This window comes from Chiloscyllium plagiosum, unplaced genomic scaffold (genome assembly GCF_037043375.1).
Source record: "Chiloscyllium plagiosum isolate Xiang-an unplaced genomic scaffold, Cpla_swu_hap1 HiC_scaffold_33, whole genome shotgun sequence".
Classification (NCBI taxonomy): domain Eukaryota; kingdom Metazoa; phylum Chordata; class Chondrichthyes; order Orectolobiformes; family Hemiscylliidae; genus Chiloscyllium; species Chiloscyllium plagiosum.
In genome coordinates this window covers 28866198-28880267 of record NW_028270171.1, presented here as the reverse complement: position 1 = coordinate 28880267, position 14070 = coordinate 28866198, and the positions used below count along the sequence as shown (strand labels likewise).

General features: G+C 50.6%; 1 protein-coding gene across 2 annotated transcripts in view; it reads left to right on the top strand.

The window, feature by feature from the left end:
* Positions 1-9889: 9889 nt before the first annotated feature.
* Positions 9890-14070, top strand: part of slc16a8 (solute carrier family 16 member 8) — a 62754-nt gene continuing 58573 nt past the window's right edge. The window contains exon 1 of one of the 2 annotated variants that reach the window (XM_087978117.1): positions 9890-10040. The gene's annotated coding sequence lies outside the window, so the exon portion shown is untranslated. Of the gene's footprint in view, positions 10041-10496; positions 11144-14070 lie in introns of those variants that run through there. The other variant, XM_087978118.1, reaches the window with a different exon arrangement.

Sequence of the window (14070 nt, the reverse complement as noted above, 5' to 3'; positions counted from 1 at the left end):
CACAGGGTATACACCGAGCACACGCAGGATATACACCAAGCACACGAGGGTATACACCAAGCGTGCGCAGGATGTACTCTGAGCACACGCAGTATATACACTGAGCACACACAGGATATACACCGAGCACACACAGGATATACACCAAGCACACACATGATATACACCGTGCGCATACAGGGTATACACCCAGCAAAGACAGGGTATACACCGAGCACAGACACGGTAAACACCGAGCACACACATGGTATACACCGAGCACACACACGGTATACCCCGAGCACACACAGTATATACACCAAACACACACAGGATACACACCGAGCACACACAGGTATACACCGAGCACACACAGGGTATACACCGAGCACACACAGGGTATACACCGAGCACACACAGGATATACACCGAGCACACGCATGATATACACCGAGCATACACACGGTATACACCAAGTACACACAGGGTATACACCAAGTACACACAGGGTATACACAGAGCATGCGCAGGATATACTCTGAGCACACGCAGTACATACACTGAGCACACGCAGGGTATACACCGAGCACACACAGGGTATACACCGAGCACACGCAGGATATACACCAAGCACACGAGGGTATACACCAAGCGTGCGCAGGATATACACCAAGCACACACAGGGTATACACCGAGCACACACAGGGTATACACCGAGCACACACAGGGTATAGACCGAGCACACACAGGATATACACCAAGCACACACAGGGTATACACCGAGCACACACAGGATACACACCGAGCACACACACGGTATACACCGAGTACACACAGGATATACACCAAGCACACACATGATATACACCGTGCGCATACAGGGTATACACCCAGCAAAGACAGGGTATACACCGAGCAGACACACAGTATACACCGAGCCCACATGCGGTATAGACCGAGCACACACACAGTATACACCGAGCACACACACGGTATACACCGAGCACACACACGGTATACACCGAGCACACACAGTATATACACAAAGCACACAGAGGATATACACCGAGCACACAGAGGATATACACCGAGCACACACAGTATATACACCAAACACACACAGGATACACACCGAGCACACACAGGGTATACACCGAGCACACACATAATATACACCGAGCACACACAGGATATACGCCGAGCACACACAGGTTATACACTGAGCACACACAGGATATACACCGAGCACACACAGGGTATAAACAAAAATCACACAGGATATATACGGAGCACACGCAGGGTATACACCGAGCACACACAGGGTATACACCGAGCACACACAGGATATACACCGAACACACACAGGATATACACCGAGCACACACAGGCTATACACCGAGCACACACAGGCTATACACCGAGCACACACAGGGTATACACAGAAATCACACAGAATATATACGGAGCACACGCAGGGTATACACCGAGCACACACAGGATATACACCGAGTACACACAGGGTATACACCGAGTACACACAGGGTATACACCCAGCACACACAGGGTATACACCGAGTACACACAGGGTATACACCCAGCACACACAGGGTATACACCGAGTACACACAGGATATACACCGAGTACACACAGGATATACACCGAGCACACACAGGGTATACACCGAGTGCACACAGGATATACACCGAGTACACACAGGGTATACACCGAGTACACACAGGATATACACCGAGCACACACAGGGTATACACCGAGCACACGCAGGATATACACCAAGCACACGAGGGTATACACCAAGCGTGCGCAGGATGTACTCTGAGCACACGCAGGATATACACTGAGCACACACAGGATATACACCGAGCACACACAGGATATACACCAAGCACACACATGATATACACCGTGCGCATACAGGGTATACACCCAGCAAAGACAGGGTATACACCGAGCACAGACACGGTAAACACCGAGCACACACATGGTATACACCGAGCACACACACGGTATACACCGAGCACACACAGTATATACACCAAACACACACAGGATACACACCGAGCACACACAGGTATACACCGAGCACACACAGGGTATACACCGAGCACACACAGGATATACACCGAGCACACGCATGATATACACCGAGCATACACACGGTATACACCAAGTACACACAGGGTATACACCAAGTACACACAGGGTATACACAGAGCATGCGCAGGATATACTCTGAGCACACGCAGTATATACACTGAGCACACGCAGGGTATACACCGAGCACACACAGGGTATACACCGAGCACACGCAGGATATACACCAAGCACACGAGGGTATACACCAAGCGTGCGCAGGATATACACCAAGCACACACAGGGTATACATCGAGCACACACAGGGTATACACCGAGCACACACAGGATATACGCCGAGCACACATAGGGTATACACCGAGCACACACAGGATATACGCCGAGCGCACATAGGGTATACGCCGAGCACACACAGGGTATACACCGAGCACACACAGGGTATACACCGAGCACACACAGTGTATAGACCGAGCACACACAGGATATACACCAAGCACACACAGGATATACACCGAGCACACACAGGATACACACCGAGCACACACACGGTATACACCGAGTACACACAGGATATACACCAAGCACACACATGATATACACCGTGCGCATACAGGGTATACACCGAGCAGACACACAGTATACACCGAGCCCACATGCGGTATAGACCGAGCACACACACAGTATACACCGAGCACACACACGTTATACACCGAGCACACACACGGTATACACCGAGCACACACAGTATATACACAAAGCACACAGAGGATATACACCGAGCACACAGAGGATATACACCGAGCACACACAGTATATACACCAAACACACACAGGATACACACCGAGCACACACAGGGTAGACACCGAGCACACACATAATATACACCGAGCACACACAGGGTATACGCCGAGCACACACAGGTTATACACTGAGCACACACAGGATATACACCGAGCACACACAGGGTATAAACAAAAATCACACAGGATATATACGGAGCACACGCAGGGTATACGCCGAGCACACACAGGGTATACACCGAGCACACACAGGATATACACCGAACACACACAGGATATACACCGAGCACACACAGGCTATACACCGAGCACACACAGGCTATACACCGAGCACACACAGGGTATACACAGAAATCACACAGAATATATACGGAGCACACGCAGGGTATACACCGAGCACACACAGGGTATACACCGAGCACACACAGGGTATACACCGAGCACACACAGGGTATACACCGAGCACACACAGGATATACACCGAGCACACACTGGGTATACATCGAGCACACACAGGGTATACACCGAGCACACACAGGGTATACACCGAGCACACACAGGGTATACACTGAGCACACACAGGGTATACACCGAGTACACACAGGATATACACCGAGCACACACAGGGTATACACCGAGCATACACAGGATATACACCAAGTACACACAGGATATACACTGAGTACACACAGAGTATGACAGAGCACACACAGGATATACACCATGCACACACAGGATATACACCGAGCAGACACAGGATATACACCGAGTACATACAGGATATACACCAAGCACACACACACACACACACAGGAGTTACACCAAGTACACACAGGGTATGACAGAGCACACACACGATATACACCGTGCACACACACAGGGTATACACCGAGCACACGCAGGATATACACTGAGCTCACACAGACGGTATACACTGAGCACACAGACGGTATAGACTGAGCACACACACGATATACACCGAGCACACACAGGATATACACCGAGCACACAGAAGATACACACCGAGCACACAGAGGATGTACACCAAGCACACACAGGATGTACACCGAGCACACACAGGATATACACCGAGCACATGCATGATATACACCGAGCACACGCATGATATACACCGAGCACATGCATGATATACACCGAGCACACGCATGATATACACCGAGCATACACACGGTATACTCCAAGTACACACAGGGTATACACCAAGTACACACAGGGTATACACCGAGCATGCGCGGGATATACTCTGAGCACACGCAGTATATACACTGAGCACACGCAGGGTATACACCGAGCACACACAGGAAGTACACCGAGTACACGCAGGGTATACACCGAGCACACGCAGGATATACACCAAGCACACGAGGGTATACACCAAGCATGCGCAGGATCTGCTCTGAGCACACGCAGTATATACACCGAGCACACACAGGATATACACCGAGCACACACAGGGTATACACCGAGCACACACAGGATATATACCGAGCACACGCAGGGTTTGCACTGAGCACACGCAGGGTATGCACTGAGCACACACAGGATGTACACCGAGCACACACAGGATATACACCGAGCACACACAGGATGTACACCAAGCACACACAGGATATACGCCGAGCACACACAGGATATACGCCGAGCACACACAGGGTATACGCCGAGTACACACAGGGATCTACACAGGTTCTAAGTGGGATTTCATTGGATATACACACAGTCTACATGGGATATATACAGGGCAATCGTGGGATATACATTGGATTTTCAGGGTATACATGGGATATCCACAGGATATGCACAGGGCATACATAGGATACACACAGGGTGTATACTGGAGCTAGACAGGGTATACACAGAGTATACATGGGATATACTCAAGGTCTACATGAGATATACATAGTGTATACATGGAATATGTACACGGTGTACATAGGATATGCACAAGGTATGCATGAGCTATACACAGGGTATTCATAGCATATACATGGTATACACACATGATATGCACAGGGTAGACATTGGATATACACAGGGTATACATGCAATACACACAGGATATGCAAGTGGTATACATGGGATACATACAGGATATGCACAGGGATACATGGGATATGCATAGGATAGACGTTGGATATGCAGGGAGAAACACAGGGCATACATGGGATATCTTTGAGGAGAAAGTGAGGTCTGCAGATGCTGGAGATCAGAGCTGAAAATGTGTTGCTGGAAAAGCGCAGCAGGTCAGGCAGCATCCAGGGAACAGGAGAATCGACGTTTCGGGCATAAGCCCTTCTTCAGGAATGAGGAAAGTGTGTCCAGCAGGCTAAGATAAAAGGTAGGGAGGATGGACTTGGGGGAGGGGCGTCGGAAATGTGATAGGTGGAAAGAGGTCAAGGTGAGGGTGATAGGTCAGACTGGGGTGGGGGCGGAGAGGTCAGGAAGAAGATTGCAGGTTAGGAAGGCGGTGCTGAATTCGATGGATTAGACTGAGACAAGGTGGGGGGAGGGGACATGAGGAAACTGGTGAAATCCGAGTTCATCCCTTGTGGTTGGAGGGTTCCTAGCCGGAAGATGAGGCGCTCTTCCTCCAACCGTCGTTTTGTTGTGGTCTGGCGATGGAGGAGTCCAAAGACCTGCATATCCTTGGTGGAGTGGGAGGGGGAGTTGAAATGTTGAGCCATGGGGTGGTTGGGTTGGTTGGTCCAGGTGTCCCAGAGGTGTTCTCTGAAACGCTCCGCAAGTAGGCGGCCTGTCTCCCCAATATTGAGGAGGCCACATCGGGTGCAGAGGATGCAATAGATGATGTGTGTGGAGGTGCAGGTGAATTTGTGGCGGATATGGAAGTTAACTTTGGGGCCTTGGAGGGAGGTGAGGGGGGAGGTGTGGGCGCAAGTCTTGCACCTCCTGTGGTTGCAGGGGAAAGTGCCGGGAGTGGAGGTTGGGTTGGTGGGGGGTGTGGACCTGACGAGGGAGTCACGGAGGGAGTGGTCTTTACGGAATGCTGATAGGGGAGAGGAGGGAAATATATTCTTGGTGGTGGGGTCCGTTTGGAGGTGGCAGAAATGACGGCGGATGATGCGCTGAACATGGAGATTGGTGGGGTGGTCGGTGAGGACCAGTGGGGTTCTGTCCTGGTGGCGGTTGGAGGGGCGGGGCTCAAGGGCGGAGGAGCGGGAAGTGGAAGACATGCAGTGGAGGGCATCGTCGATCACGTCGGGGGGGAAATTGCGGTCCTTGAAGAAGGAGGCCATCTGGGTTGTGCGTGTTTGGAACTGGTCCTCCTGGGAGCAGATGCGGCGGAGTCGAAGGAATTGGGAGAATGAGATGGCGTTTTTACAGGGGGCAGGATGGGAGGAGGTGTAGTCCAGGTAGCTGTGGGAGTCGGTCGGTTTGTAGTAGATGTCCGTGTTGATTCGGTCGCCTGAGATAGAAATAGAAAGGTCGAGGAAAGGGAGGGAGGAATCTGAGACTGTCCAGGTGAATTTGAGGTCGGGGTGGAAGGTGTTAGTAAAGTGGATGAACTGTTCAACCTCCACGTGGGAGCACGAGGCGGCGCCGATACAGTCATCGATGTAGCGGAGGAAAAGGTGGGGGGTGGGGCCAGTGTAGTTGCGGAAGATGAATTGTTCCACATATCCTACGAAGGGCAGGCATAGCTGGGGCCCATGCGGGTGCCCATGGCTACTCCTTTCGTTTGGAGGAAGTGGGAGGATTGGAAAGAGAAGTTGTTCAGGGTGAGGACCAGTTCAGTCGGTCGAAGGAGGGTGTCAGTGGAAGGGTACTGGTCGGTACGGCGGGAAAGGAAGAAGCGGAAGGCTTTGAGTCCTTCGTGATGGGGGATGGAGGTGTACAGGGACTGGATGTCCATGGTGAAGATAAGGCGTTGGGGACCGGGGAAGCAAAAATCATGGAGGAGGTGGAGGGCGTGGGTGGTGTCCCGAACGTAGGTGGGGAGTTCTTGGACTAAGGGGGACAGGACGGTGTCAAGGTATGCGGAGATGAGTTCGGTGGGGCAGGAGCAGGCGGAGACAATGGGTCGGCCGGGGCAGTCAGGTGGATTTTGGGCAGGAGGTAGAAACGGGCGGTGCGGGGTTGTGGGACTATGAGGTTGGAGGCGGTGGATGGGAGATCCACAGGATATGAGCAGGTATACATGGGATATACACAGGGTATACATGGTAGACATGGGATGTACATGGAACCTACACAGGTTATATGTGGGATATCCACAGGATATGCACAGGGTATACATGGGATATACACAGAGTGTACACAGGAGTTCAACAGGGTATACACAGAGTATACATGGGAAATACACGAGTTCTACATGGGATATAAATGGGATCTATACAGGCTATAAGTGGAATTTCATTGGATATACACAGTCTACATAGGATATCCACAGGGTAAATGTGGGAAATACATGGGATATACACAGGGTATACATGGGATAGCCACAGGATATGCACAGGATATACATGGGATATACACAGGGTGTACACAGGAGTTAGACAGGGTATACACAGAGTATACATGGGAAATACACAAGTTCTACATGGGATATACATGGGTAAACACGGTGGGATATGCATGGGGTATACATGGGATATACATAAGGTATGCATGGGATATACACAGGGTATACATGGGATATACACACGGTATGCATGGGATATACACATGGTATACATGGGATATACACACGGTATGCATGGGATATACACAGGATATACACAGAGTATACGTGGGATATACACAGGATATACATGGGATGTACACAGGATGCTCATAGGAGTTACACAAGGTATACACTGAGTACACATGGCATATATACAATGTATACATGGCTATATATTGGATATACACAGGGTATACATGGGATATCCATGGGCTATCCACACGGTCTACGTTGGATATACATAGGATATACAGAGAGCATACATGGGATATACATAGGGTATACATGGGATACACACAGGTTATACATGGGTTAGACACAGGGTATACATGAGATAGACACAGGGTATACATGGAATGTACACAGGGTATATATGGGATATGCACAGGGTATACATGGGATATACGCAGGGTACACATGGGATATACACAGAGTATATATGGGATATACACAGGGTATACATGGGATATACACAAAGTCTACATGCTCTATACACAGGATATATGCAGAATATGCACAGGATATGCACAGAGTATGCACAAAGTATATGTGGGTCTTACACAGGGTAAACATAGAGTTTACACCCAATGTACATAGAGTTTACCTGGGAGCTTCACAGAGTACAGATATTCACAGAATATGCACAGAATACACCGAGAATATAATGGAGCATATGCAGCATGTATGTGGATATACATAGGGTAAACACAGGCTACATGTGGGATAAACACAGGCTAAATGTGGGATAAACACAGGGCATGCACATGATATACACAGAATATACTGTGGAGAAACAGGCCATTTGGCCCAGCCTGACCATGCCAGTGTTTTTGGGAAGGTGATAGGTAGATGAAGGTGGGCGAGTTGATGGTGATAGGTTGGAGGGGAGGGGTGCAGCGGATAGGTGGGAAGGAAGATGGATAGGTAAGACAGTTCAAGACCAGGAGAAGTGTCCCCTCCCCTCCCCCCCCCCCGCCACCTTTTCCCAGATCTAACCCTTCAACTCGGCACCTCCCTCTTGACCTGTCCTACCTGTTCATCTTCATTCCCACCTATCACCATATCACCATCACCCCACCTTCATCCACCTATCACCTTCCCAGCCCCACCCTCATCCTCCTGTTTGTCTCTCAGCACCCTTCCCTCCCCTCTCCCCACACATTCCTGATGAAGGGATTTTGCCTGAAACGTTGACTCCCCTGCCCCTCGGATGCTGCCTGACCGGCTGTGCTTTTCCAGCACCACATGTTTCGTCTCTGGCTGTCCAGAATCCACAGGCCTCACTGTCTCTGTGCCAGTATTTCTGTTCCACTTGGGCCTCCTCCAATTGTTCCTCAGTGAAATTTCCCACTGTAATCTCTTTTCCCTAACCTGGTCCTCCTGCTTACACTGAAATCTATCTACAACATTCCTCTTCATCACTCTCTGTGGGATTGAGTCCCATAATCCCCCCCATTCCCTGTGGGAGTGAGTCCCACATTGCCCCCCCATTCCCTCTGGGAGTGAGTCCCACATTCCCCCCACTCCCTGTGGGAGTGAGTTGCACATTCCCCCCCTCGACTCCCTGTGGGAGTGAGTCACACATTGCCCCCCCATTCCCTGTGGGAGTGAGTCCCACATTCCCCCCCGACTCCCTGTGGGAGTGAGTCCCACATTCCCCCCCCTCGACTCCCTGCGGGAGTGAATCACACATTGCCCCCCCCATTCCCTGTGGGAGTGAGTCCCACATTCCCCCCACTCCCTGTGGGAGTGAGTTGCACATTCCCCCCCCTCGACTCCCTGTGGGAGTGAGTCACACATTGCCCCCCCATTCCCTGTGGGAGTGAGTCCCACATTCCCCCCACTCCCTGTGGGAGTGAGTTGCACATTCCCCCCCCCCATTCCCTGTAGGAGTGAGTCACACATTGCCCCCCCCATTCCCTGTGGGAGCGAGTCCCACATTCCCCCCACTCCCTGTGGGAGTGAGTTGCACATTCCCCCCCCTCGACTCCCTGTGGGAGTGAGTCGCACATCTCCCCCCCCACTCCCTGTGGGAGTGAGGGGTTTGTAAGTTTGGAATGGGGCAGGTTTCCCAGTGCAGAGCCGTGCGGAGTGTGTCAATGGAGTGAGGGAAGGTGTAACGTGTTAACTTTGCTGCTGTGAGGGATTTGCCTGGCTTTGTGAGGCTGGGGATTACCAGTAATTCTAGCTGTAAAACACATGCCGTTTCCCTCCGGCTGGAGGTGAAATCTCTCACGGACGAGCTCAGGGATTTTTGGGATAAGGCGATTCGTTCTTTGCTGATTGGGTGAAGCCAAGTTACAGCCCAATAGCCAAGAGTTGACTGGGTCAGGGATGTGGTGATGAAGCTGACTCTGGGACAAGGAGCTGAATCAAAACTTCTACCAACGCCAGCAACGTTCACTAGAGCCTGGGTACCATCTCGGCAGAGGGAGCCCACCGCTGGTGAGTGGGAATTGTCAGCTGGACTCTATCATGGAATCCCCTTTGTTCAGAAAACTTCAAGTCTATTAACTCTGTCACAGCCAGACCAGAAACTGGCTCAGTGGCTAGCACTGCTGCCTCACAGCACCAGGGACCCAGGTTCGATTCCAGCCTCTGGCGACTGTCTGTGTGGAGTTTGCACATTCTCCCCGTGTCTGCGTGGGTTTCCTCCCACAGTCCAAAGGATGTGCAGGTTAGGTGAATTGGCTAGGCTAAATTGCCCACAGTGTTAGGTGCATTAGTCAGGGGTGAATACAGGGTAGGGGAATGGGTGGGTTGCTCTTCGGAGGGTCAGTGTGGACCTGTTGGGCCAAATGGCCTGTTTCCACGCTGTAGGGAATCTAGTCTAATTGAAGGTGGAGGTGAGAGTGAAGAGCCACAGTGAGGTGAGCTGGAGGTTCACTGAAGGCCTCACGTCTCCCAGCTGCTGACTTCTTGGCCTCAGTTCCCAGAGCTCAGGGATTGCTTCCTGAAGCTCACCTGGATTTATAGCCACTGGGAATATGTTCTCCCATTTAGGGAATGGATTCTGATTTAGGGAATTGGTGAGGTACTTGTGAGGCCAGAGTTAGAACTCAACAAACAGTTTTGGGGTCCCTTATTTAAGGAAAGACAGACTGACATTGGAAGCAATCCAGAGAGTGCTCACTCAGCTGCTCCTGGGGATGGAGGGACTGTCCCATGGGGTGGAGGAGGTTGGGCTTATGCTCATTAGACTTGAGAAGAGCAAGAGATGACTTTGCTGTAACCTCTCCCCTCCCCTGAGGCATGGTCACCCTCAGATTAAACCCACTGCCAATTGTTTGTGTGTGTGTCTCTCTCTCTAATGAGAGAACGACCCGATGGGACTGTAACTATTTGACATGTTGCATTTTGAATGGGGGACTGAAATGTGAAAAGCTGAAAATGTGTTGCTGGAAAAGCGCAGCAGGTCAGGCAGCATCCAAGGAGCAGGAGAATCGACGTTTCGGGCATGAGCCCTTCTTCAGGAATCTGATCTCCAGCATCTGCAGTCCTCACTTTCTCCTGAAATGTGAAAAGAACTATAACTGAAAAGAAACTAGGTACAGAAACCTCGATCATACTTATTGTCAATCCTGGTCTAAAGACAGACACATTGGGGAATTCTGTATTTATTTCAATGCACCTAGGAATACTCCATCTTCACTGTGGTACGCTGTGAGGGTATATGTATGTCTGGGCAAGTGGGCTATAATCGACGTATTTCAGCCGATGTTAGTCTATAGCTTTTGTATTTCTGTAGATGTTTGTCAATAGTTCGTGTTTTTCTGTACAAGACTGTATGGCTTATGTATTTTTATACATGCACAGTCGATAGACTGTTTATGGAGTGATAGAGTCCTATAGATGTACAGTACGGAAACAGACCCTTCGGTCCAACCCGTCCAGATATCCCAACCCAATCTAGTCCCACCTGCCAGCACCCGGCCCATATCCCTCCAAACCCTTCCTATTCATATATCCATCCAGATGCCTCTTAAATGTTGCAATTGTACCAGCCTCCACCACATCCTCTGGCAGCTCATTCCATACACGTACCACCCTCTGCGTGAAAAGGTTGCCCCTTAGGTCTCTTCTATATCTTTCCCCTCTCACCCTAAACCTATACCCTCTAGTTCTGGACTCCCTGACCCCAGGGAAAAGACGTTGTCTATTTATCCTATCCATGCCCCTCATAATTTTGTAAACCTCTATAAGGTCACCCCTCAGCCTCCGATGCTCCAGGGATAACAGTCCCAGCCTGTCCAGCCTCTCCTTATAGCTCAAATCCTCCAACCCTAGCAACATCCTTGTAAATCTTTTCGGAACCCTTTCAAGTTTCACAACATCTTTCCGATAGGAAGGAGACCAGAATTGCACGCAATATTCCAACAGTGGCCTAACCAATGTCCTGTACAGCCGCAACATGACCTCCCAACTCCTGTACTCAATACTCTGACCAATAAAGGAAAGCATACCAAACGCCTTCTTCACTATCCTATCTACCTGCGACTCCACTTTCAAGGAGCTATGAACCTGCACTCCAAGGTCTCTTTGTTCAGCAACACTCCCTAGGACCTTACCATTAACTGTATAAGTCCTGCTCTGATTTGCTTTCCCAAAATGCAGCACCTCGCATTTTGGAACATCCCAGATGGCCTCCTTCTTCAAAGACCACAATTTCCCCTTCCTCATGGTCAACAATGCCCTCCAGTGCGTCTCCTCCACATCCTGAACCTCGTCCTTGAACCCTACCCCTCTAATTGAAAGAAGGACAGAACCCTCCCCTCACCCCAGTCCTCACCTTCCACCCCACCAACCTCCATATACAACTCTGTCACTTCCACACCTACAAACGGACCCCACCACCAGAGATAGATTTCCCTCCCTACCCCTATCTGTGTTCTGCAGAGACCATTCCCACCACGCATTCCCTCCACGCTTATAGCTGTATGTGTGCAGTCTAATGATTGCTCATACCTGAACATGTGTTGGAGTTAGTCTGCAGATATGGGTCTTTTTTTGATAGTTCTGTGTGGCATCTATATCCCTACAGAACCATTTCCTGATCTGTGCGTGTGGGTGGGTCAGTGCGTGTCAATGTGTGTCAGTGTGTGTCTCTGTGTGTCAGTGTGGGTCAGAGTGTGTCAGTGTGTGTCTCTGTGTATCTCTGTGGGTTAGTGCGTGTCAGTGTGTGTCTCTGTGGGTCAGGGTGTGTCAGTGTGGGTCAGGGTGTGTCAGTGTGGGTCAGGGGTATCTCTGTGGGTCAGTGTGGGTCAGGGTATTTCAGTGTGGGTCAGGGGTATCTCTGTGCATCAGCGTGTGTCAATGTGGGTCAGGTGTATCTCTGTGGGTCAGTGTGTGTCAGTGTGGGTCAGTGTGTGTCAGTGTGTGTCTCTGTGTGTCAGTGTGTGTCAGTGTGTGTCTCTGTGGGTCAGTGTGTGTCAGTGTGGGTCAGGGTGTGAGAGTGTGGGTCAAGGTGTGTCTCTGTGTATCTCTGTGGATCAGGGTGTTTCAGTGTGTGTCACTGTGGGTCAGTGCGTGTCAGTGTGTGTGTCAGTGTGAGTCAGTGTGTGTCTCTGTGTATCTCTGTGTGTCAGTGTGTGTCAGTGTAGGTCAGGGGTATCTCTGTGGGTCAGTGTGTGTCAGTGTGGGTCAGGGGTACCTCTGTGGGCCAGGGTGTGTCAGTGTGGGTCAGGGGTATCTCTGTGGGTCAGGGTGTGTCAGTGTGGGTCAGAGGTATCTCTGTGGGTCAGGGTGTGTCAGTGTTTGTCTCTGTGGGTCAGTGCATGTCAGTGTGTGTCAGTACATGTCAGTGTGTGTGTCAGTGTGAGTCAGTGTGTGTCTCTGTGTATCTCTGTGTGTCAGTGTGAGTCAGTGTGTGTCTCTGTGTATCTCTGTGGGTCAGTGTGTGTCAGTGTGGGTCAGGGGTATCTCTGTGGGTCAGGGTGCGTCAGTGTGTGTCAGAGGTATCTCTGTGGGTCAGTGTGTCTCTGTGAATCTCTGTGGGTCAGTGTTGTGTCTCTGTGGGTCAGGGTGTGAGAGTGTGGGTTAGGTGTATCTCTGTGGGTCAGGATGTGTCAGTGTGGGTCAGGAGTATCTCTGTGGGTCAGGGTGTGTCAGTGTGGGTCAGAGGTATCTCTGTGGGTCAGGGTGTGTCAGTGTGGGTCAGAGGTATCTCTGTGGGTCAGGGTGTGTCAGTGTTTGTCTCTGTGGGTCAGTGCATGTCAGTGTGTGTCAGTACATGTCAGTGTGTGTGTCAGTGTGAGTCAGTGTGTGTCTCTGTGTATCTCTGTGTGTCAGTGTGAGTCAGTGTGTGTCTCTGTGTATCTCTGTGGGTCAGTGTGTGTCAGTGTGGGTCAGGGGTATCTCTGTGGGTCAGGGTGCGTCAGTGTGTGTCAGAGGTATCTCTGTGGGTCAGTGTGTCTCTGTGAATCTCTGTGGGTCAGTGTTGTGTCTCTGTGGGTCAGGGTGTGAGAGTGTGGGTTAG